At 43.9% G+C, this 23,016-nt stretch overlaps 1 protein-coding gene across 2 annotated transcripts in view; it reads left to right on the forward strand.

Moving 5' to 3' along the window:
- LOC142582597 (thrombospondin type-1 domain-containing protein 7B-like) overlaps positions 1 to 23,016 on the forward strand; it is a 290,129-nt gene that overhangs the window by 116,516 nt on the left and 150,597 nt on the right. The gene's annotated exons all lie outside the window — the stretch shown is intronic.

Consider the following 23,016-nt stretch of genomic DNA (forward strand, 5'->3'; position numbering starts at 1 on the left):
TCCAACTTCTGTACTTCCGTGTTTTCTACCACTCCTATACTATTACAGCTTTCCAGCATTTGCATATTGCCGTGACTCCTTTGTTCGCTTTCAGGTAATCAAATCAAATTTATTGGTCGCGTGTCCATCTTTCCTCGCTGCGCTTTCAACGGGTCCCGGGAGAATGTTTTCAAGCGCCTCGCAACTACACTTGAAGCGTCTGCTGTTCCCGCGCCGTATTGGTAACGCCGACACTGGCACCTGGTGGCAAAAGCAGGAATTGACCCTTCTTCATAGGAGCCATAGATGGCGCTGCAGCAGTAATTCGCATGAAATGCGCGCTTCCCGCACGCATTATCGACGCTTTCTGTTTGGGCTCTATATGTAGAGTATGCAATTTTGGGCGTCCCAAGTTCACTGAAAGAATATTAACCCGACGTTATTAAACAGTCAATTTATCTCTACTGAGGCGATCGCTTAATTTATGACGATCGTGCAAATTCGCCTGCGCAAAACATTTGCGGCTTAATGCTCTGCTGGGGTCCAGTGTGTATAAGGCGTTCTACTTCTAATTTGTGTTCCTAATACTCAACTACTCGTACTAAAAATATCATTTCATTCGACTATAAGACGGAAGAAAATGCTACTTGACTACATCTATTCGATTCTAGGAAAAAATAACATTTTGACGTTACCCTTCAGTAGTATGGGTGGTCGAAAGGTTTCGTTTTCGCTCGACTCTGCGCCGCGCACGCTTTGGAGTTTCAGTAGTTTCGTTATCGCGTCGTGCTGTGCGGGTTCTGCTGGCTCGCGAACCTTTCATTTGGAACAAGCAGCGAGAATGCCACGTCCATGTGATGTCGTGGGAAGCCCTCGTTGCTTTCCCGCTCCGGAGAACCGGTGTCGAGACCGCCGTCGTAGTACGCAACGACGCCGGCAGCGCGAGCCCTCAGCAGCAGGTCGCGCTCGTCAGTGCTCAAATCGCTGAAGTTGAGCCCAGCATCGCGAGCCAATCTGTCGTTGTCAGGGTCCATGGCGACGATCGTCGAAGTTTGCTTCATAGAATGAAGTACCAGCTTATGGTCGCGCGTTTCTCCTTCCGCTAGCCACCATACTCCCACTTTCGCTCTGCTGTCGGCTCTGTCTTGGCTTTGTTTCTGGCCGCGCGTTTACGTTTTGCGCAGAAAAGCCGGAGCGCCGTCTGCGGACGCCGTTTTACTCACCGAGGGCGCAACGTCACTATGAGACCATGATGTCAGTACTCCTCGATCGGAGGGCGGGCGATTTGAACTGCGCTAGAGGTACGCGGACGCTTCAGAACGTATTTTCTCATAAAATAAGTCTCTCCTTGGCACGAAACAAGCGTTTCGAGGTTTCTGGGATGGTATTTAAACAGTCCACGTTGACTTAATAGTAACTTTTAGTGTCCCTTTAAGGTTGGGGAAGGCCTGCAAGACGCCTTAATGTTACACGAGTATACAAAAGGGAAAGCCAAATAGCGAAACTTGGCGTCATAAAATTTATAGTAAGGTCATCACGCTGAGCAAAATCTGCGGTCGTCGTGCAACAATAAAGCTAAGTATGATGACGCTGCTAGTGAAACGAGTGCTGTGCGTCAATCTTTAGGGCTGCGCTCGCACGTGGCTGCCTGGGCGATCGCAGGGGCTAGAAGCGTGGGTGTTTCATGACGTAATAACACATGCACTTCCGAGTTATCGAAGCCTAAACTAAGGTCTTAGAAAAAATAAGCGCCCTTATGCTTTCCAGAACATTTATTTCTTGCGGTTTAGAGGGCATGAAGCTTCATTTAACACAACAAAAAATAAAAATTGTTCGGAAATGTGTCAGCACTTTCGAAACACACCTCAAATGACCGTAATTAATTGAAGCCCTTGAAGTACGGCATCTCTTGGAGCGCTTCTTGCGTTAGCTGCTGTGGTACTCTAAAGGTTAACATTTGTCGACGTCTAGGGCGGGCGTTCGCCGCGTACGTATTAAAGGCGATATGTTACACTGCACCTAATCGCGATAATGCATGCGCTCTAAAGAACATCATGCCGCATGCCCGGCGTTTTGTTGGAAATTCTTCGTTTTTAACAAAAATAGTTCTACCTCTGATAGGTCCGCTCATATTGTGCGACTGTGTTTAAACTTCACAAGATTTGTGACAATACTGAAAACCGCTTGTTGATCACGGAGGTTGTAGCCTTGCTTCATGCAGTTCTAAATAGAAGTACTTTACTGAGGCCGTCGATGATAGCTTAAAGTCGATGTGCAAAGCGGCAACGAAAAGTTAAAGAAAGAGTTCTAATTCGTAATGCGATGCCTGTGCTGATTTATTTTAAGAAAATAAAAAAAAGTTGATAAGTCACTTTTAGCTGCAGCACAGTCCACTTAGGTGCAGGTTGCCTGCCCTACCAAATGGTTCATCTTCGCCATGCTCACGCACAGGTCTACAACGCGAAATTTATTGCGATAAAGTTTATAGGCATCCATATTTAACGGCATATACTATGTCGACGCACAATGAATGGCCTTGGAGGTCAAGAGGTTTCAAGTTCACACTGACTGCATAATAAAAAAAAAATTACATTTCCTTTACAGAATTTGAATACTCTTACCTTCCGTCGCTTTTTCGTACTTGAATGCTTTGTTTCTGATTCTCTTCAAGAAGGCTACTTTGTGCAGTAAGTACTGTCAACTTTCGAGAAGGAAAAGGCGAGAGAAACATGCAGAAAACAGTGACAGAGAGAGAACTGATGTAAGCGAAATTGCAGTTTGTAAGCTAGAACAGACAGTTCATCAATAGCTGGCATTACTTGAGCTTGAAGAAGAGATCTTGTTTGCCCACAAGTCGAAGCGTATTATTTGCCTGATTTAAATATAATTTCAAATATAATAAATGAAGAACTAAGAAATCATATTATACCAGTTTGCTTTATTTTTAAGCTAAATCAATAATTATTTACATGGCGTATGGCCATTACGTGTGCACTCGCCGCGGGTTATTTCCATCATAGCGATTGAATTTAGTCTAAGGTGGTTGAAGTACATCCTTTTATAAGCTGAAATAATTGTTCGCTAAGTAGCTTAGTAAGGTGGTACTATAGTACTGCTGTAATGGGGCATATAATGTGAAGCAACATATGCCCCATTACACTAAAATTCGGCGTTGTCGTCGTCCGCGTAAACGAGCGATGGTACCAAAAATGGCAGACGGCGCAAGCAGTAAAAAAAAAAAAATGCTGGGATTGCCGTCGAAGTACTCAGGATGGTTCCTGTAAACACAGTAAATGAAGGGCTTCGAAAAGAAAGTTTGGTACATTTTGATCTGGGTGAGAGACTAGAGAGCTTCCCCGCCGCCACTGGGGCTCAACGGTTCTCTCTTACTAAAGGTGTGCCTAATGCGTGCGTCAATGCACACGTCACGTGGCAGCCGTCTGCTGACAAAATGCGGGGCCTAGATTTTCATATCATCATCATCATCATCATCATCATCATCATCATCATAACCCAAAACATTGCACCAAAGCGACTATAATGCTTCACATTCCCACACGTAAGCAATCTTAGGCGCCTCTGCCGAATCTTGTTTTAATGAGTTTTATACTTAATTCGCTGCAATAATTATTTCAGTGCGTTGTCATTCGGAATTCTCTTGTGCCTGGGAGATTATTCTTTGCAAATTGTCAGAATTGCAAGTTGTCAGAAAGCGCTTTTCTGTATATTAATTGCTCGTCGTCGACGTCTGAAACCCCACTGACGGCGCTTGCGCAAGCGCATAAATTTAGCGAAGCTGCGCACGCCGCGGCGAAGTTCCACGCTTTCGTAAACGCTGCTTTAGCGCCGCCGCTAACTCAGCATCTCAGTCTTCGGGTGATAGCACTACACAAAAGCCGCCGCAAAATTTACTGACTTCATTGGGCCTTACAAAAGGCAGTCAAGGTCAAGGTCATAGCCAACGCAACGCAGCTGTGCCATTGAAACTCTCGTCTCATATATATATATATATATATATATATATATATATATATATATATATATATATATATATATATATATATATATATATATATGTGTGTGTGTGTGTGTGTGTGTGTGTGTGTCAAGGCTGAGTGGGTGTACGGCGATGTTAGGGAAACTTTCAGGAACTCCCAAAATCGTGCATAAGGATGCAACTGCAACGTGAGTGCAATACAATGTTTATGTGACGCCTCGATTTATAGAATGTGACCTTTGCAGATAGGTTAAAGGAGTTGCAGGTTCTTGAAAGCGACCAGAAAGCGTGGAAGCGTGTAGTGCCGAGAGACATAGACACGTTCCTATCGGTTGAAGCTTTCGGTCTCGTTTCCCTCCTACTTTTTTTTACATCTCTTACACACTTCTTCAATGACACACCGGCTAAACACGCAGCAAACATCGAGGGTTCTGAAACGCGACAGTAATTCTAGTTTGCTAATTGCGGGAAGAGCGCCTGCAAGGTCACGCTGTTGTTTTCCGCGTCCAGCGAACCGGCGCCTTGCGACTCCTGCGGAAAACAAATGTAGCCCAGTAAACACGGCGTACCCGTAATTGCTCCCATTCCAGAGCCAGAGCGTTGGGCTTGCGTGAGATGAGAGACATTAAGCCTTGCAACGGGAGAAAATGTTTGGGCATGCCGCTACCCACGAGGAAGGGTGCCTTTGTTCAGCATATGCGAGTTCCGTGTACCCTATTTTGTTATGAGTAGATTCCTGTGGAAAGCTTGGCATGCAACCTGTCTAGTCGTTGACTAGCTGACAGAATTACCCTGAGGCGAGCATCTTTCTAATTGTTCTTAAACAAATATGGAAGTGGGGAAAAAGCTGGAAGTCAAGCCCGGGAAAGAATAAAACGTCAATGAAAAGGGCATTACAGGAACTGCACTTACAAGTCTACAAACACGTCATGGCCTAGTGGTATTGAGCACAGTCGGCAGTTAGTTGTTCATCCATGCTTTTAAAGGTCACGGATGTACCCTTAACGATAAGACTGTTAACACGGTGAACCATAATATTCGCAAAGGGAAAAAACTGAGAACCGCCATGGTGCCATATGACTGAGTGGGCTTGTTTTAGCAATTATTAATGTGGCTGTGGCGCGAGGTCGCAGGTTCGATTGCCGGCCACGGTAACCGCGACTTGTATTGCCACAATTCCACGAGTGTGAAATGTAAAAAGGCATGTGTACTTAGGTGTGTAGATACACCTTAAAGAAACCCTGGTGGTAAAAATGAATCGCGATTCCCCCTACTACGGCGTGCGCCATAATCACATCGTGGTATTGTCACATGAAACCCCATAATAAAAAAAAATTTGCTAACTTTAAGGTATGTTCGCTCCTGGTATTCTGTAGCTGATTTTCTTGAAGCAAAGGACATATATTTCTGACATGCAAAAAGAAAGAAAGAAAGAAAGAAAGAAGAAAACATCTTACAGTGATTCAATGATCATGATCATTAGGTACTGGTGGGCTTTAGTCACTAGTAAATGAAAATAACTTTTTATACTAGGCTATCGGTAGCCTCCAATCAATCACGTCGTCGTGAAAACCAATTAGTAATCACACTGTGAATTACTGAACAATTGACTAAGAAACTACACCTTACAGTTAATACGACTAGCGTCACTAGTGATCACTACTTACTAGCATACTATCTCCGATGTCCCAGTTTTACACACCATAATGTCATGGATATCAAACGAAATACCATATGATAACGAGAATAAGGTTTTCTTATTAATAGACTAGATATATCACAAGGAAATATTATACAGGAGAATATCGGCCCGCTTAGTGGGTAATTATCACAGCTTGCAGGACCAAATAAAGTTTTCCATCCATCCATCCATCCATCCATCTATCCCGAGGTCAAAGACTGTAATGGGACCTCCTGTACAGTGTATAAGTAAAAATATGAACAGTTGCAACAAATAATGCAAAATATTTAAAAATAGCAAACGCAGTATTGGTTTAGGTTTGGCAGCACTAGTACAAATCAGCTACAGACATGCTAGTAAAAAGTATAATTATTAAATTTGACTAATTACAGAAGTAACTATAACGTTATTATGAAAGCAAGTGGATAATGAGACATAACCAACCAAACTTTTATTTGTGTAGCGTAAGTCTTAACAAAATATACATTTGGAAGGGAGAAAAGGAAAAAAAAAGACTTAAGTGGTTGCAGATGATCAAATGTGGTCTTTTGGATCTCGTTTAAATTGAAATGATTTACACGACTTAATAGTAGGAGGTAGTGTGTTCTAGAAGGAAACGGGCGAAAAATGGATACTCTGCTTACCATAATTTGTTCGTACCTTGGGAAGAACAAAATTATTGTTTAGTGTGAATCGCGTTAAGATTAGTATTCATTAGACAAGAGTGAGGCATCAGACTGTTGCGGTGAGCGTTATCTAGTTGTCTGTATAAAAACGTACCAAGATTAAAGTTAATAAGTTCGTCCACTGTAAGAATGTTATAATTATGTAGTAACTGTTTGGAATTGAAATGGTTAGGACTAAATGTAGTTATTCGAACAGCCTGGTTTTGTAATACTTGTGATGATTGCAAGTGGGTGCGATACGTATTGCCCCAGCATGCTATGAAATAGTTTACATGTGAATGGATAAATGAGTAATATAAAGAGAGTAGTGTTTTATGGTTAAATACATACCGAAGTTTTAAAAGTATCCTTATTTTGTATGTTCCCTTCTGCCTAACGCTCGCTATGTGTTGCTAAATTAAAGTTAGAATCAAGTTCTACACCCAAATAGTTACAGGAAGTACTATGCGCGATAAGATTATTACCAAGGTAGAGCGAAGGAATAAATGCGGATGAGCGTTGGTGGGACGTGAATAAAACAAATTTAGTTTTAGACGAGGTTATATTGAGCTGGTTAATATTGCACCAATTTAACATGCTGTTTAAGTCGGTATTGAGTTTCGAAACTAGGTTCCCTGCACAAATGTCAGAGTTAAAAATAGTTGTGTCATCTGCATAAAGAATGTAGTTAGAAGAAAGCAGGCAATTAGGCAGGTCGTTGACAGATATTAAAAACAAGAGTGGGCCAAGTATGGATCCTTGAGGTACACTAATGTTTGTTATCATTGATTTAGAAAGAACACCATTAGTTCTAATTCTTTGTGTTCTATATTTTAAGTAATTTTGTATCAAAGTTAAAGCAGGACCAGTTATTGCGATAGATTCAAGTTTAAAGGATAAAAATTAGTGGTTAATTTTAGCAAAGGCTTTAGTTAGATCCACAAACACTGATCCAGCATACATGCCTTGATCGATTGCCATCTTTAATTGTTGAGTTAGGGCGATAAGAACAAGTTCGGTTGCATAGCCCTTGCGGAAGCCGAATTGGAATGGTGAAAGAATACTAAATTTAGATAGGCACTTAGTTAGGCACTTCTCTGCCAGCCGCTCAGTAGCTTTGCTAAAAAGGGTAGAATGCACATTGGCCTATAATTAGTAATCAAGCCATGGTCACCGTTTTTAAATACCGGAGTAATTTTACCTTGGTTTAGTTCTTGTGGGAAGGTTCGAGTCTTAAACATTAGGTTAATAATAATTGCGAGAACATTTGAGATTAGGTGCGCAATTAGCTTGATGTGATTCGAATGCACATTGTCAAGTCCTGCACTTGTTACTTTTAAATTTCATGTAAAGTTTTCTATTTCCTGTGGTGTGGTTGGAAACAAAAAGAATGAGTGAAGTAGGCGTCACATTAAATGGTTAAATTACGAGGGTATATGCGAATCGCTGCTAAAGCATAATTCAACAATGCTTACTAAGAACTCGTATAATTAAGTACATACTGTGATAACGAATCATTTATTTTAGTGTTAGAATGGCAGCTTTCATTCGTGCAAGACGTCATTGACATCAATAAAAAATGATAACTCCTCCACTACCGGGAACAGGGGTGCAAGTGAAGCTCGGGATCCGCGGCTCTTCGTCGTCGTAACGCCTCGGCTGCGCGTTATACCTCCCGGTGAGGTCGGCACGTCGACGGCGAGCCCTTTCTCGAGCGAGTTCCAGGCGGCGTTCATGGAACATCGCAATGTTCTTCAGCCGAACATACGACGCGTGGATCGCTCCCGTTGCCGTTCCTTCAACGCAGCCTGCTCTTCGGCGGGACAAACCAAACCCGTCCTCCCCATCTAACTGCCGGGCCTGAACTGGCGGGCGCGATGCGAACGAACACGCGATCACACCCCCTTTCCCTCCTCCTCCTCAGAGAAGGGACAGCTGCGACTGGCTAGTTCCTTGCGCTGCATCTGCGCAAGGAACATTGCGCTGTATATAAAACCTCGCTTTAAGGGCTTGTATGACGAACCGACAGTGGCTGAGTCGGTTATCGTGGTGGTGTCACAACCCGGAGGTCAGTGGCTCGAATCCCCAGCCCGTCAAGCAATGTTTATTTTCCCGCAGCTTGAGTTTTATCATACGGCAACACCGACGCCGACACGAGTGAAACAATACAAGCTTAATCATTAAATGAGTGTCTCTTTAGTTAGCGCGGTTGATTGCGCAAGGTCATTAGTGACCACTAATGTGTCGGCATTGGTGTTGCCGTACGAAAAAAACTCAAGCCGCGCGAACTGGCGCCGCTTGAGTTTCACTTGAACATCAAACTGAGCATATCATTAGTGATATGCTCAGTTTGATGTTTTCGTACTTTCCTGTAGCTTAGCGTCGTGGAAATCAAATGAAAAGTCATACAAACATGATTCATCTAAAGTAACTAGGAGACGGTATACCGTCTCCTAGTTACTTATAAGGTTGAACCTTATAAGGTTGAACCCTTAGTTATCATAAATCGCATTGTTTATTATCACAATGGTAGTCTTCATTCGTGCGTGCTATCATTGTTATCAATGAAAAAGTGATTAAATTAATATTTTTGTTACCATTGCTAGCTGATAACAACCAATAATGAGGGATTCATAGTGATACGATTGATTGGACGCTCTTATGTTTTGTACAGTGTATTATCATGGACATCAAATGAAAATTCACATAAACAGTGATTGAACTATAACTAGGAGACGATAGTTTGAAGTCACTAGTGATCAGGAATCAGTTTATTTAGTATCACAGTAGCAACCTTAATTCGTGCACGTCGTCATTGGTATCAATTATGTAGTCATTAAAAAAGCATCTTTGGTCACTATTGCGAATTGGTGAACCGAAGCATTGGTGATCACTAATGGTACATTCGGTTCGATGTAGTCATACATTTAAACAGCATAACATCATAGATATCAAGCGAAAGGTAATAAAAATTTTATTCAAAATGATCACTAGGAAATGGTAGGATTGAATCACTATAGTGATCAAGACTCACTTTGTTTGGTATGACAATGGTAATTTTAATTCACTGATTGTCTCTTCCATGAATGAATGTTATTATTAAAGCAATCCTATGACAGCCTATAAAAAAAGAAGTTGACACAAGACGAGGGGCAGGGAGTGAAAAGAGAGCAAAGAAGTGCGATAGAACAAAGTGGAGTCTGTGTTGTGCAGCTACTAAGTGCAGTTTTATTACATAGTTTGGCGCAGTCAACAGGATTAACGCAGAAGGATGCTCCATTATGTTGGACAGAAGAATGCGGTGGCGCCTACCGAGAATTCGTCCGAATTCTTTCTCCTGATCCTGTGTTGTGCTTACGAGACTTAGCGCTGCTCTTCGAAATGAATACTGATGCATCTCACTATGGAACGGAGTAGTCTTGTATCAAAGAGACTCATTACGACCACCAAACCAACAACTCCTTGTGTTTGGATACTATAGCTACACATTCAACAAAACTGCATTGAACTATACCACGGCAGAAAAATAATCTCTTGCCGTTCCACGGCCCCAATGACACCATCGAGTCCCCTGCAATTGTAAATATATTCAAGTATCATCCCAGTAGGAATGCAAACAATGCTGGGGGGAATGGTGTAATGCTATGATGGTGTGCAAAAAAAAAGAAATTGAAACAATACAAGAGGCAGGGGGAGAAAAGAGGATAAAGATGTGCGATAGAACAAAATGGAGTCTGTGTTGTGCAGCTACTAAGTGCAGTTTTATTAGAATGATAAAGTTATTTCCTCTGACTATATCGCAGACAGGATCGATATGGTGGTAATAAATATTGAATATGTTCACTTCAGTGTTACCCACTATTTATAAACCTTAACTACATGGATATCAAGTGATAGGTTCTTTAAAGAGTGATTCAATTATAACTAGGAAATGAACAGATTGAGTCACTAGTGATTAGAAACGTGAAGATTGGGGTGGGAATGGCGGTCAATGAGCTTAAACGCTAATAAGCGCTCTAGCTGTCATGAAGATATTGTTGATTCACTCGTTTTGTTACATTTCATGTGATTAATGTTACATGTTACATTAATGGCGTGTAAGACCGAGAAAACTTAGCATGGTATGTTAGCTGTATTGTGTAATTAATTAGGTAATTGGTCAATAATTATAAGTACATACTGATTGGTTTTCAATGATTAAACTGGAACATAATGTTTATTTTTATAAATAAATAAAACATTTTGTGATGCGCCGAAACTTGAGAAAGAAGGCCATGTGCAGCCAGACTTAACGCTTGGATGTCACTTCATAAAGCCATTCGGTCAGCTGCTCCTTGCAGAACCTGACAGTTTCGTCTGTCCTTACACGTCAGCCCACGAATGTACACCATAGTGGCACATTCTAGGTCCGTGAGCTTTAGCATAGTCGACGAGCCGTTTCCCGTCAATTCAACGACATACGAATCTTTTGCCCCTTCTTCAAGGCTGCTATGCTGCCTTGCCGCATAGCAGCCGAGAAAAAGCGCCCCGGGAAAGAATTTCAACAAGCGGAATAAAACCAAACTCAACCTACAATACATAGGTTGTAACATATAATAGATTGGTAATACATAATACAAATAAATACATAAAGGAAGCCATAGGGTATACGCCACTAGAATACAATTAGCTGATGAATTCAAGATACGCTGTAATCAGCATTGCAGAAATCGCCCCATGCATCTAAACGAGTTTACAAAAGTATCCCAGGAAAATATTCCAGCCAGCGAAATTAAACTAGACGCGACATAAAGCGTGAAAACGTTGCCTGGATTGGGTTCCTGAAGTGCAACTTGCGAAAAATGCGCCATTGCTCAGTAATCAATTTTTTTTTTTAAATGCTTCCCGTTGTGTTTCGCAGATCGGATCGCCTCGAGGTCGGCTTTGTCGCAGTAGTCGATTCGCGCAGCGTTTAACGTGTCGGTGGTTTTAGTCAGCAGCAGAGAGGACATAACAGTCATTTTTGAACGCGAAGTTGCAAAAGAGAAGCGATCTGGAGGTCTGCATTAGGCAGCAGAAAAAAAAGAAACATACGCCAGTGCATAGAACATTGCGGGAGAAACGTAATATAGCTAAGTAATTTTGCAGAGAGGGCATCAGTTTGTTAGTGTAGCCTGAGAACATATAATAATAATAATAATAATAATAATAATAATAATAATAATAATAATAATAATAATAATAATAATAATAATAATAATAATAATAATAATAATAATAATAATAATAATAATAATCTTTATTGTATCTATTCTCTTCACACTTGCATATCCAGCCCGTATAGGCAACAGCGTTTGTGTGTGAGGCTGCAGAGTACGACAGGTAGTACCAATACGTGTACAACGGATTTAAATAAATAAAGAAAACCTAAGAGATGAGTACTGTAATATTGAAAAGGCATGCACATACTATGTCTCTACGATAGATTAAACGGAAATACATCGACATCGAACACAACCTCGGAATTATGTTCGCGCAAACAGGAATCCAATGCTAACAAATGCAAAAAAGTACACAGTACAAAGCAGCCTGTCGGATGTGCTTCGTCATTGCATGCGTGCTTACAGAAATCTGAGGGAAATGTCTAACAAATATTGGTATTACGTATCACCCGCAACCTTATAAATGATTTTAGTTGTTTAAATGATCCTGTGATCTCATTGTCATTCATATTACTAAAATTTGCTGGCACGTAGAAAGAACGAGTCCTATTGCCATAGCTGATTTACACACGAGGTACAACATATTTTTCTACCCGACGTAAGCAGTGGGATTTCACGTTCGGGTAGTTGAAGTTAGTAGAAAAAAAATTCTTACACATGGCGTCAAACAATGCTTGCTGCTCGACAAACTACATGTCCGACTGGTACATGCTTAACAAGGCATCTTCCCCGTGACCAAGTGAGCCATAAGAGAGGCTGTAGGCTATTTGCCTTTATGGTGCGGTAAATTATCTTCATTCTACTAGGAGAGGCAAAGCCGAAAACTGCTATTCCGTACTTTATGACGGATTCACCAAGTGATTTGTAAACCATTTTATGAACATTTGCCCCTCGCACAAGAATTTCAGAGCATACAACTGAGCGCACACAGCATGTAAACATCTTGCGAGCTCTTCAATGTGAACATACCATGACAGCGTGTCATCGAAGTGTAAACTCAGGTATTATGTGTTTTTACGATCGTTACAAGCAGAACAACATTACAGCAGCGGAGGACAAGAGCATGCAACGCAGCCACTGGTGTGGAGATAAAGGGGGGCAATATCCGCGACTACCTTATGTGGACTGTGAAAACAAACCATGTTAGTCTTCGAATTATAATAAACATTCTGTTGTCCACTAACCAATCAAGTAGTTTAGAGACATCATACTGTCGTACTCTAGCGGCTTCGTCTAAAGATCTGTTCGATTAACCAAAGCCGTGTCATCAGCATATAAATAAATTTTTGTATTAGTGGTAAGAAAGCGAGGTCATTCGTATAAATATGAAAGAAGATAATATAGCACGTTTTAAGTGGATGGATAGTAGATTGTGACACGCTTTCTGAAGAAAAAAATAACATCGCAGTGAACGCTTTCGTCATTGCTTTCGTGGTTGCTATTGTGGTTGGTTTCGTGGTTGGTTTCGTGGCTTCCATAAGTACCGATAGTTAAGCATGCAGTATGTGTATTTCAAACAATGCTTGCTGCTCGACAAACTACATGTCCGACTGGTACATGCTTAACAAGGCATCTTCCCCGTGACCAAGTGAGCCATAAGAGAGGCTGTAGGCTATTTGCCTTTATGGTGCGGTAAATTATCTTCATTCTACTAGGAGAGGCAAAGCCGAAAACTGCTATTCCGTACTTTATGGCGGATTCACCAAGTGATTTGTAAACCATTTTATGAACATTTGCCCCTCGCACAAGAATTTCAGAGCATACAACTGAGCGCACACAGCATGTAAACATCTTGCGAGCTCTTCAATGTGAACATACCATGACAGCGTGTCATCGAAGTGTAAACTCAGGTATTATGTGTTTTTACGATCGTTACAAGCAGAACAACATTACAGCAGCGGAGGACAAGAGCATGCAACGCAGCCACTGGTGTGGAGATAAAGGGGGGCAATATCCGCGACTACCTTATGTGGACTGTGAAAACAAACCATGTTAGTCTTCGAATTATAATAAACATTCTGTTGTCCACTAACCAATCAAGTAGTTTAGAGACATCATACTGTCGTACTCTAGCGGCTTCGTCTAAAGATCTGTTCGATTAACCAAAGCCGTGTCATCAGCATATAAATAAATTTTTGTATTAGTGGTAAGAAAGCGAGGTCATTCGTATAAATATGAAAGAAGATAATATAGCACGTTTTAAGTGGATGGATAGTAGATTGTGACACGCTTTCTGAAGAAAAAAATAACATCGCAGTGAACGCTTTCGTCATTGCTTTCGTGGTTGCTATTGTGGTTGGTTTCGTGGTTGGTTTCGTGGCTTCCATAAGTACCGATAGTTAAGCATGCAGTATGTGTATTGAAAGGACGGCTTTGTCGAACATTCCATTTCATTCCAACCCACATGAACCTATGTCATCAGTCTTACTCTTTAGCGTTACTCTATTTTGCAGTGTTGTAGTCAGTCGAGGTGATTCCGATTAACTTCCTCCCTTTCTTACTCTCCCTCCCTCGACAAGGCGACGGCTTACGACTTGCTTAATTTGAATATACCTTGCTCTGCAGTATCTGTGATTGAAGCTCTGTGGCACGTGAGACTCTCTGGCTAAATTTCAGGAATCTCGTCAATTTACGTTTCTCGGCGGATCGGAGCGAAGCAGAAAAGGTAGGGAGTTAAGCGATACAAAAATTAAATGCTGGATTTTTAAGCGTCAGAACCGCAATATGATTATGGGACCTCATCTGGAGTAATTTTGACCACTTGGGGTTCTTAAACAGGTACCTAAATCTAAGCAAACGAGTGTTTTCTTTTCTGTTACTCTTTTTTTTTGTATTTCACCACCATTGAAATATGGTCGCCGCGGTCGTGACAGAACCCAACACGTCGAGTTCAGCAGCACAGAGCCATAACCACTAAACTATCGCGGCCGATAGTTAAGCAATAAGGAACTAATCAGGAAAATAATTCTTGAAGTTGGGCCAGCTGTTACTGGTTCATACTATGGATTGCGTAAGTAACACGCGGAGGCAAAAAAAGAAGAAAAAAAGGAGGAGGGGGGGAGTCATGGACGACGCGAATGCAAGCTCTGAATTGTTATTTTTGTTCAAAGGCATAAATTGTGCCCATCTAACTTGGTACGCTACCACTTAGCAGATAACTGCAGCAGTTGCAGCTGCAGACAGGAGTTCGCAGACTGACGCATTTTATCAAGAGACAGGCTCGAAATTAACAGAGACATTATCGGGGCGTTTCGCATTAAAAAAGATGGGGGAGATGCCTGCTTCAGTCATCCGTATAATTTGCTGACAGAAAAACTATACGTGTATTTGTGCAGCACATGTCGCATGAATAACCAATAGGAAAGCTGTTCGACATGTTCTTCGTCAGTTTCTTTTTTTTTTATTCCCCGAGCACGTAACGCTTGATAAAAATGTTCAGTATTGTCACGACTCAGAGTCGATGCGTTAGCTCTTCCTGAGTAGTGGCATAAGGGGGTGGAGTCTGGTGCCTGGCTTCCGCCAATTTCCGTCGTGAACGAGACAAAGGCCCGATGAGATCAAGCAAAGGGCGGTAATTTATTGTGATTTCTCAACAACAAAACAAACTGGCGTTATTAAGTGGTGGATGTTAATATGTTGTACAGAGAAAAGTATGAGAGTGATAATTCCAAAGAGCAGGTGTAGCAACGTTGAACAATTACGATGTGCAATCGTAACGTGAACAATGAACATCAGTTCAAGCTACATTTCTAAACAGTAATCGGGAAAGCAGATATTTAGAGTCCACAGAATCAAAAGTGACATACAGTAAACCGGGCGCGCCGACATCCGTCCCAAGCGATGCGGCCCGTAAGTGTCCCTCGAAGTCGGCGCCTCGACGTCGGCGGCTGGCATCCACGGCAGCTCGCGGGGTTCGGTGTCGGGGCGTGATGCCGGCAGTTGCTCGGCGTTCGTTTATCGTCCCCGGAGCAGACTGGTGAAGTGTCGGATTGGCGCGTTTTTATAAACCTCTCAAGGCGTCGGCGTTTACTTCTTGCCGTCTAGACATGGATCACACACGCGCACACTGCAGGTTCTCGCCGCGGTTCAGACTCCACTGGCGATCACCTTCACCGGCAGTCAATTTAATCACACACAAAACAATCGCTGCAGACGAAGACGGCTTCACGTAGGCCGGGCGTGCTTCCACCGTGGTTCAGACTCCGCTAGCGGTCACCTTCACTGGCAAACAATTTAATAGCACACAAAAGAACAGCCACGGTGGCATCCAGCTTCACGTAGCCCGGGTGTGTAGCCACCGTGGTTTCGACCCTACCAGCGGTCACTTTCTCCGGCGAACAATTTAATCACACGCAAGACAGCGGTCACGGACGCACATAGCTCAACGTGCTCTGGATGTACCCAAGAGCACGTTCCCTACCGTTTGCGAAACGGTGCGGCACGTGGGCTTGCGGCCCATTCTTAAAGAAGCGATGCTTAATAGGCGCGTATATCTAGGATACGGGGGTGGAGAATCGAAGAAATAACGTGACTTTTGTGACAAGTATAAATCACCCGGCTTTTTAATGAATATACCAGTTGAGGGGTTGGGCTCGTCCTGTTCGTGTCGTCCTTTCTTGTCTGGTTACTTCTCGCGGAAACTCACAGTATGGATTATACCGAAGCTAAGTCTTTCTGCTTTTCACTTTGAGATTCCTCCCGGTGTCTCTGCACGACCCTGTCAATTCGCCGTAAAGAATCTCCCACGCCACTCGCGTATATACATTATCAGTTGCCTGCGTCAGCCGTTTAGGGTCCCTTTTGCTTTAGAGAGGTGTGTGGGGCAGTTTTTGTCAGCTGCTCGAAACATGTTCCACGTCATACTACATAAATAGGCTGCAGAACATTGATCCACCACAGGCCGACCATAATACGGAACTGTCTGGTGCTTGCATGACTGTAGGCCGCGAAATTGTCGACTGCAAAAGACCAACTGGAGCCTCACATTAAGCATCGGCGAAGTTATGCCACTGGAATGGTTAATGGTTCTTCGTGCTGCAAACGCCATATCCGGCAATTCAACATCGCGATGCCTCTTGTCCGTCTATAATAGAACTGTCCCTGACATTACGCTCCTTTATGTTTTAACACTACGGCATACATTGTTTCTCGCTAAGGATTGAGGAAATGGTACCCAAACAACACGACCAATGAACTAAATCACATAAAGCATTAAGTGCAGATTTCGAATCTTGTTTATCCACATTATACATTGTCCTAATCATTCAATGATCTGAGTGTGGTATCTGTGGCCCTCTTTCATATGACAGAAAATGCTCACGGCTGTGATGTCATAAATAATAAGTTCAATTTTTTCGCACTTCTTCTTTTATTACTGTCGAATAATGTCCCAAAGTACTCCGTGGTGACTTTAAAGCTTCTAAACAATCGTAAACGCTATGTAGCCCGTTACGGGAAAAAGCGACTCGGCATACGCACACACACGCACTTAGCAACTGAAAATCACGCACAAAAGCAGAAGTATACTTATTCGTTTTACGCGCCTTTCTCACACACACACACACACACACACACAAACGAATACTTTTTATGGTCCTGCGTATCTAGTGCAAACAGTGCAAACAACGACGAAGAGCGTTGACCGCCTTATGCTTTGAAGAAAAAAAAAGAAAGAAAGGAAATTAGGGAGAACACTGGCAGCTCCTTTTTCCACCGGACTGCTTGCAAGGGGCGTTCACGACCCCCGCACGCCACTGTCTATGTCCAAGGCCGTATCCAAAGACGTATCCAAAAGAGTTCGCGGCTCATTGCGCGCGCCCAGGCGAGCGAGCTCTCCCGCTGAGACGTCTGGTTCCGTCAGCACTTTATGAGAGAGGTCCGTTCGCCGACAAAAAACTTGCGCCTCCCGCACATGGTGAGCGAAACAAAGCGAAAGCGTACCAAGGCTCCTCGCCTCGGCATCCTCGTTTCAGGCCCACGCGCACGCATAAGCTGTGACGGGTGAGAAAAAACAAATCGTGCATCTCGCAGTGGGTCTTTAGCAGTAAAAGCGATAAGCTCGGACTTGCGTGGCTCCTCTTTTCTTTGGCCCGGTTCCCATAACTTTCTTTGTTCCCATGTTCCATTGTTCTTGGTTAGAGAGCGAACGCGTAACGGTTCACTGAGCCTCCTAGGAAGGGGCTCCGTGACTGTTTCCCCATTTCTAGCTTCCTCTGTCTTTACATTTTGTGGGCCTTCGTTGCGTACCGCCCTCTCGGTTGTGAGGTCAAGTGCACTTCCCTCTTAGGGCGATTGGCGGCTATCGGCTCGCTCGCGCTTGCCCGGATTATGCAGGATTCGGAATTCCGGTGTCACAAGCATGCTTTTCCGATAAGTTGCGACCGAGGGCGGCTGATAACGGAACCTTGACCCGCTTTGTTTCTTGGTAGTGGACAACTTACGGTGTCACTCGCGCGAGGCTCTGGACTATAGACGATGGCGCGTGTATGTAAACGGAAATACGCAGCTATCGTGGCGAAATTCTGCAACAGCGAGTGAGTTGTAAGGAACGTAACATAAACGAAGCTGACCGGTCGCATTGCCTACGGTGTTTGGGAGATAACGGAAACGATTTTCAGTCCATATGAGACATACACCAAGAATGAATCAGTGGCTGGAAATGGAATGAAATAACGAAAAGTAGAATTAAATCGCATTCAGGGGTTTCGCGTGGCAAAACTACGACGTGATTTTGAGGCACGCCGTATTGGGAAAATCCGGATTCATTTTGGCTACGCCTCAACTAGCATGTTTATAGCGTATTTACTTTTGTAAGAACCGCACTTTTGTAGTTATTATTATTATTATTATTATTATTATTATTATTATTATTATTATTATTATTATTATTATTATTATTATTATTTTACTGGGTGCGGGCCTCACATAAGGCACGCTCATAGAACCTCTTCACGGCGATCGCGTGGGCGCTGACATGTGTGACATGTGATCATGTGGTGACGCGTTCATTGCATGCATCAGCTATCTCTGTGTTTACAATGAATGTGCGGGACGCCCGGCGCGGCTCTGCAAACGTCTGTTCCGATGGAGAAATCATAGACAGTGACTGGGTAGGCGACACGACGCTTTGGCCACAGCTTCAGAGCACATGTAAGCGTTTCGGAGCTCATTACGCTTTGTCCAAACGGCGCGAGCAGCGCATGCGGGACTTGTGCTAAAAGCGGGGCTCTAAATTTATTCCAAGCTACATACAGACTTTGAGCTTATGAATTGAATCAGGAACACTACGTTTTGCTCTTCGTTTCTTATTGGGCAAATACTTTTGTTGCTTGTCCCGTTTCTGACTCAGTAATGTTCTCCGGTGCGGTCACTATCTGATCGTTTATTTTCTGTCTGATCGCTCGTGGATGCGTTCAGCTGCGATAGATTAGCTCTTTCAGCGCACAAGGCTCGTAAAATAAATGTTCTGTACCTCGTACTAGCTTGTAGCAAATATGTATCTCTAGTCACTCGCTTATTTAGTGGACCGTCACGAAACGTTCAGCTGCGAACATTCGTGTGCTGCCAGTGTAGTCGCCATCACCCCTGATTTGGCGCATTGATTCAAATGTGCGCCAGTCCACTTATTCTTAATACGTTAGCGATAGAGTGGGCGTAAGTTTGTGTATGAGTTCGGTGTGGATGTATGTAGATAACGATCCGAGAAACTTACTAAGCGAGGAAGCGGCGCTACTCCCTTTGTCACTATGTAACGAGCTGTATACTCACTCTTGCCGACGTTTCCGAGTTGAAGACCTTTCCTTGGAAGTTGGTGACACAATGCTGGTTAACAAGTCTTTTTTTTTATCCTCGAGGGAAACCATGCATCGCGAATGCCCGCTGGCAACAAAGGCAGTCGTTATGTAGCAGCGGTCTGTGAACTTGGATACACAGATTCATTCCATTCCTTTATATGCCAAACGCTATTTTTGCAGCCAACTACTACATACATCTTCACTCCGCCGCTCCACATCTTGTAGCACGACTGGGGCACTGTGAATTAGGGAAGAACCAGTTGCATTTCCGGGAGCTGATCACGCAGAAGCAGAGCAGAAGCGGTAATGGTTTCGTATTGGTGGGCGTTCGCTGAGACAACCTGCCACGCGCCACCGAAAGTGCCATCTCATTTCACTAGAGCGAACTGCTCAGCAAAAGGGTCTATTTTTTACAAATTGAAGCCTCTAACTGCGATCAGACTGCTATCCAAAATAACGCAACCACTGGTGGCCGACGTACTATCAACGCATTTACAGTCGCTGAACGATTTTTCGGACAAGGACAATGCTGTGAAGATGTCCGAATATTCAGGCAGTCCGAAAAAACTGATTGCACTGATAAAATGAATCTAGTAGATTTATTTTGTAAAACGCCAGCACATCGGAATATTCATTTGCACTTTTGCGCAGTGTTATGCTCCGTTAAAACTAAATTTACCCTGAAATTTCGAGATGGCCGAAGCTGCGCGGATGCGTTTCGCGTTCACCCAGCGCGCAGCCAGATGGGTGTCGCACGTCGTCGCGAATCGCGGAAGCCGCACACTTAACCTTAGATCCGCACGAAAATGTCAGCTATGGCTGCGCAAAAACAAGTTTTGAGCTTTATTGCCTTTTTGCCTGCACGTGAGCTCGAGCGCACGAACTTGCTATACGCGTTCGCAGTAATTGACGGCTGATTGTCCGCGAACCCAAATTTCTGTTGACGCGCGCTACAGTCAGTCCAGCCCGTGTGCATTAACTCACGCTTGTTCGCCGATGTGTTCTAGTGGTACGAACATTTAGACGAAACCGCCGCAACCGCCGGTTAGACATAACCAGCGCCGCTTTGTCGTAGTCGGTAACCAAAATTGCGGTTCGCTGCAGGATAACGGTGATGATAATGCTGTATTCGGCCAACTAGTGCTGTATAGAAGCGGCTTGCTCAAATTAGCTATCACGTGTGTATGCACATGATGCTTAATTAATCTTTTATTTTTTTGTTTTTGCAAGTTTTTGCTCTCCAAAGTTCGGACGTTACACAAGGGCGGCCCTTACATGAGTAATTACGGTATTTGGCCGCATAAGGGGGGGGGGGGGCATAACGACAGTTTCTTTTGTTTTTAGTTTTAGGCCTGATTGGTAATATCAAACAACTTAAAACTAGCCTTCATCCCTTGTCCGAACGTAGGTTGTAAGAGTTGGGGTCCGGCATGTCGGAAGGGGTAGCTGGTCTATGCCGTCGTCCGGCTCATCCATGCTAAGGACATTGCTGAAGGGAAGAGCATGTTCTCATCGAGAACGGGGAGTACTGAGTTTATTACAATATTTACATGAGGAGTCGAGAACCTTACGTGTCATCAGTCTAGCATGACTGAATTGAAGCACACTGAGGAGCCGAAAAAGTGCGCTTAAGCCCCCTCAGTACTCCCTAGATCTCCAGTCCCGGGAAATCAGCCATCCAACCTTCGTCCAATCGGAGCGTCCAAAGTCGCCGAAGGACCCGCGTTGAGGGCGAGGGTTCACACGGTCACTTCCACACCTTTATTCACTGCTTCGTAGACAGGTATTGTCACGCTTGAATCAAGCTGGCGCGTCTTGGTTCGTGGGATGACTCAGCAATTAGCTGGAGCGTCTGTCAAACGACCGTGGTGGTTACCGCAGTCCGTGAGGAATCCCCGTATAAGTCTTTTTACCAGGAGTTTCTTATTCCCATCGTCCGTGACGGCGAGAGTGAACCAACAAACAACACTCGATCCGCCAAACGTGTCTCGCCTTGCTGTGCCACCGGTTTATCCGAGGGGGAAGCTTTTTTAGCTTCACGAGGTGATTCGTCGCAGTGGTGCAGGAGAGGCTAGAAGGTCGCAACCAAAGCTGGCCGATCGTACCAAGGTGCAAGCGTGAAAAATTTAATTGGGGGGTTGGATCAATATACCTTGACGGTGCTTACTGCTACGTCTGTGCTGTTCATTGTAAAGTGATCAGTTAAATCATCTTAGCGCTTTATTTTATCCACAATTGGGACTATTTGTTTATTCTTTCGTGCCGCTTCCATATTTCTCGCAGCTCCGGTGTTTGGCGACAGTTTTCTCACTGCCCAATTCTCCTTCACTCCCATCATATACGCAGTGGGCTTTGAAAGCAGCTGTTTGAGTATACAGGGTTTGTCCGTAATGAGACTGCCTGCCACGCGGCGCTGCCGCCGCCAGTAGTGCGCTCCCTGGAATCGGGATTTGTGGTGGGAGGACGATGGAGGAGGATGAAAAGGAAGGAGGGAAAGGTGGGGGTTCTAAGCTAAGTAACGCACCGGGCGGCGGTCACGTCCGAAGTCTGACGCAGTGAGGATCTGAAATGGGCGCAAAAGCTGCTTTCGAGTTTTTGTCACGGCAGAACACATCAAAAACGCCATGTTCGCGGGAGCAGCGGTACGCGACTAAATTTTGCTTCACTTGGGCGAAACCGCTTCCGAGGCACTTGTCATGGTTAAGGAGGCTTACGAAGACGACGTCCTTTCTAGTACTCAGGTTTTCCAGTGGTTCAGTCAGTTCAAGAAGGGACGGGAAGCTGTTGACGACACGGAGCGATCTGGACGCTATTTAACGAGTGGGTGGGACAAAAGTGTGGCCAAAGTAAAAAAATATCCTAGACACCGACCGTCCTTTTAGTATTAGATTAATCGCCGAATACCTTAATATGTGCAAAAAAAATGGTTGAAAAAATTGCTTCTGAAGATTTTAACATGCGGAAGGTGTGTTCGAAATTGGAGCAGAAAGTATTGAGTGGTGAACGAAAAAGAACGACGAATTGGCGTTTCCCGCGAGACGTTGGTGCAGTTAGAAAGTGAACGGTGCTTTTTCAGGCAGCGGAATAAAAGGCAACAAATCATGCGTGTTCCAGTACGAACCTGAAACCAAGCGTCAAAGTTCGGAGTGGCAGACTGCGAACTGCCCGCGCTCTAAGAAAGCGGAAATTTCGAAGTCCAAGGCAAGAACAATGCTTATTGCCTTCTTTTTGACAAGCGTGGGGTGGCCCACAGATAATTTGTGCCTCCGCGACGAACCATGAACACCGTGCTCTACAATGAAGTCCTCAAGCGCCTTCATAGAGCCGTCACACGGAAACGACCGCAGATTGCCGATCGCTGGAAGCTCCACCACGACAGCGCTACAGCTCACACCGCCTTTGTTGTGACCGGCTACCTGGCCCGGATCGAGGCAGCAACCTTGCCGCAGCCACCGTACAGACCCGATGTGAGCCCGGTAGACTTTTTCCTGTTCCCAAAGCTCAAGAGAAGCCTGAAAAGTCACCGTTTCGATGATTTTCCCGCCGTCCAACAGGCTGTCACAGAGTCTCTGAAATGGGTTACGGCAGCTCACTTCCAGGGAAGCTTTGCAGCGTGGATTTCACGTTGGCAGCGGTGTATCGACACCTAAGGAGACTATTCTCAATAATTTTATTAATAAGTACCGATCGGGTCAATAAA

This window comes from Dermacentor variabilis, chromosome 5 (genome assembly GCF_050947875.1).
Source record: "Dermacentor variabilis isolate Ectoservices chromosome 5, ASM5094787v1, whole genome shotgun sequence".
Lineage (NCBI taxonomy): Eukaryota > Metazoa > Arthropoda > Arachnida > Ixodida > Ixodidae > Dermacentor > Dermacentor variabilis.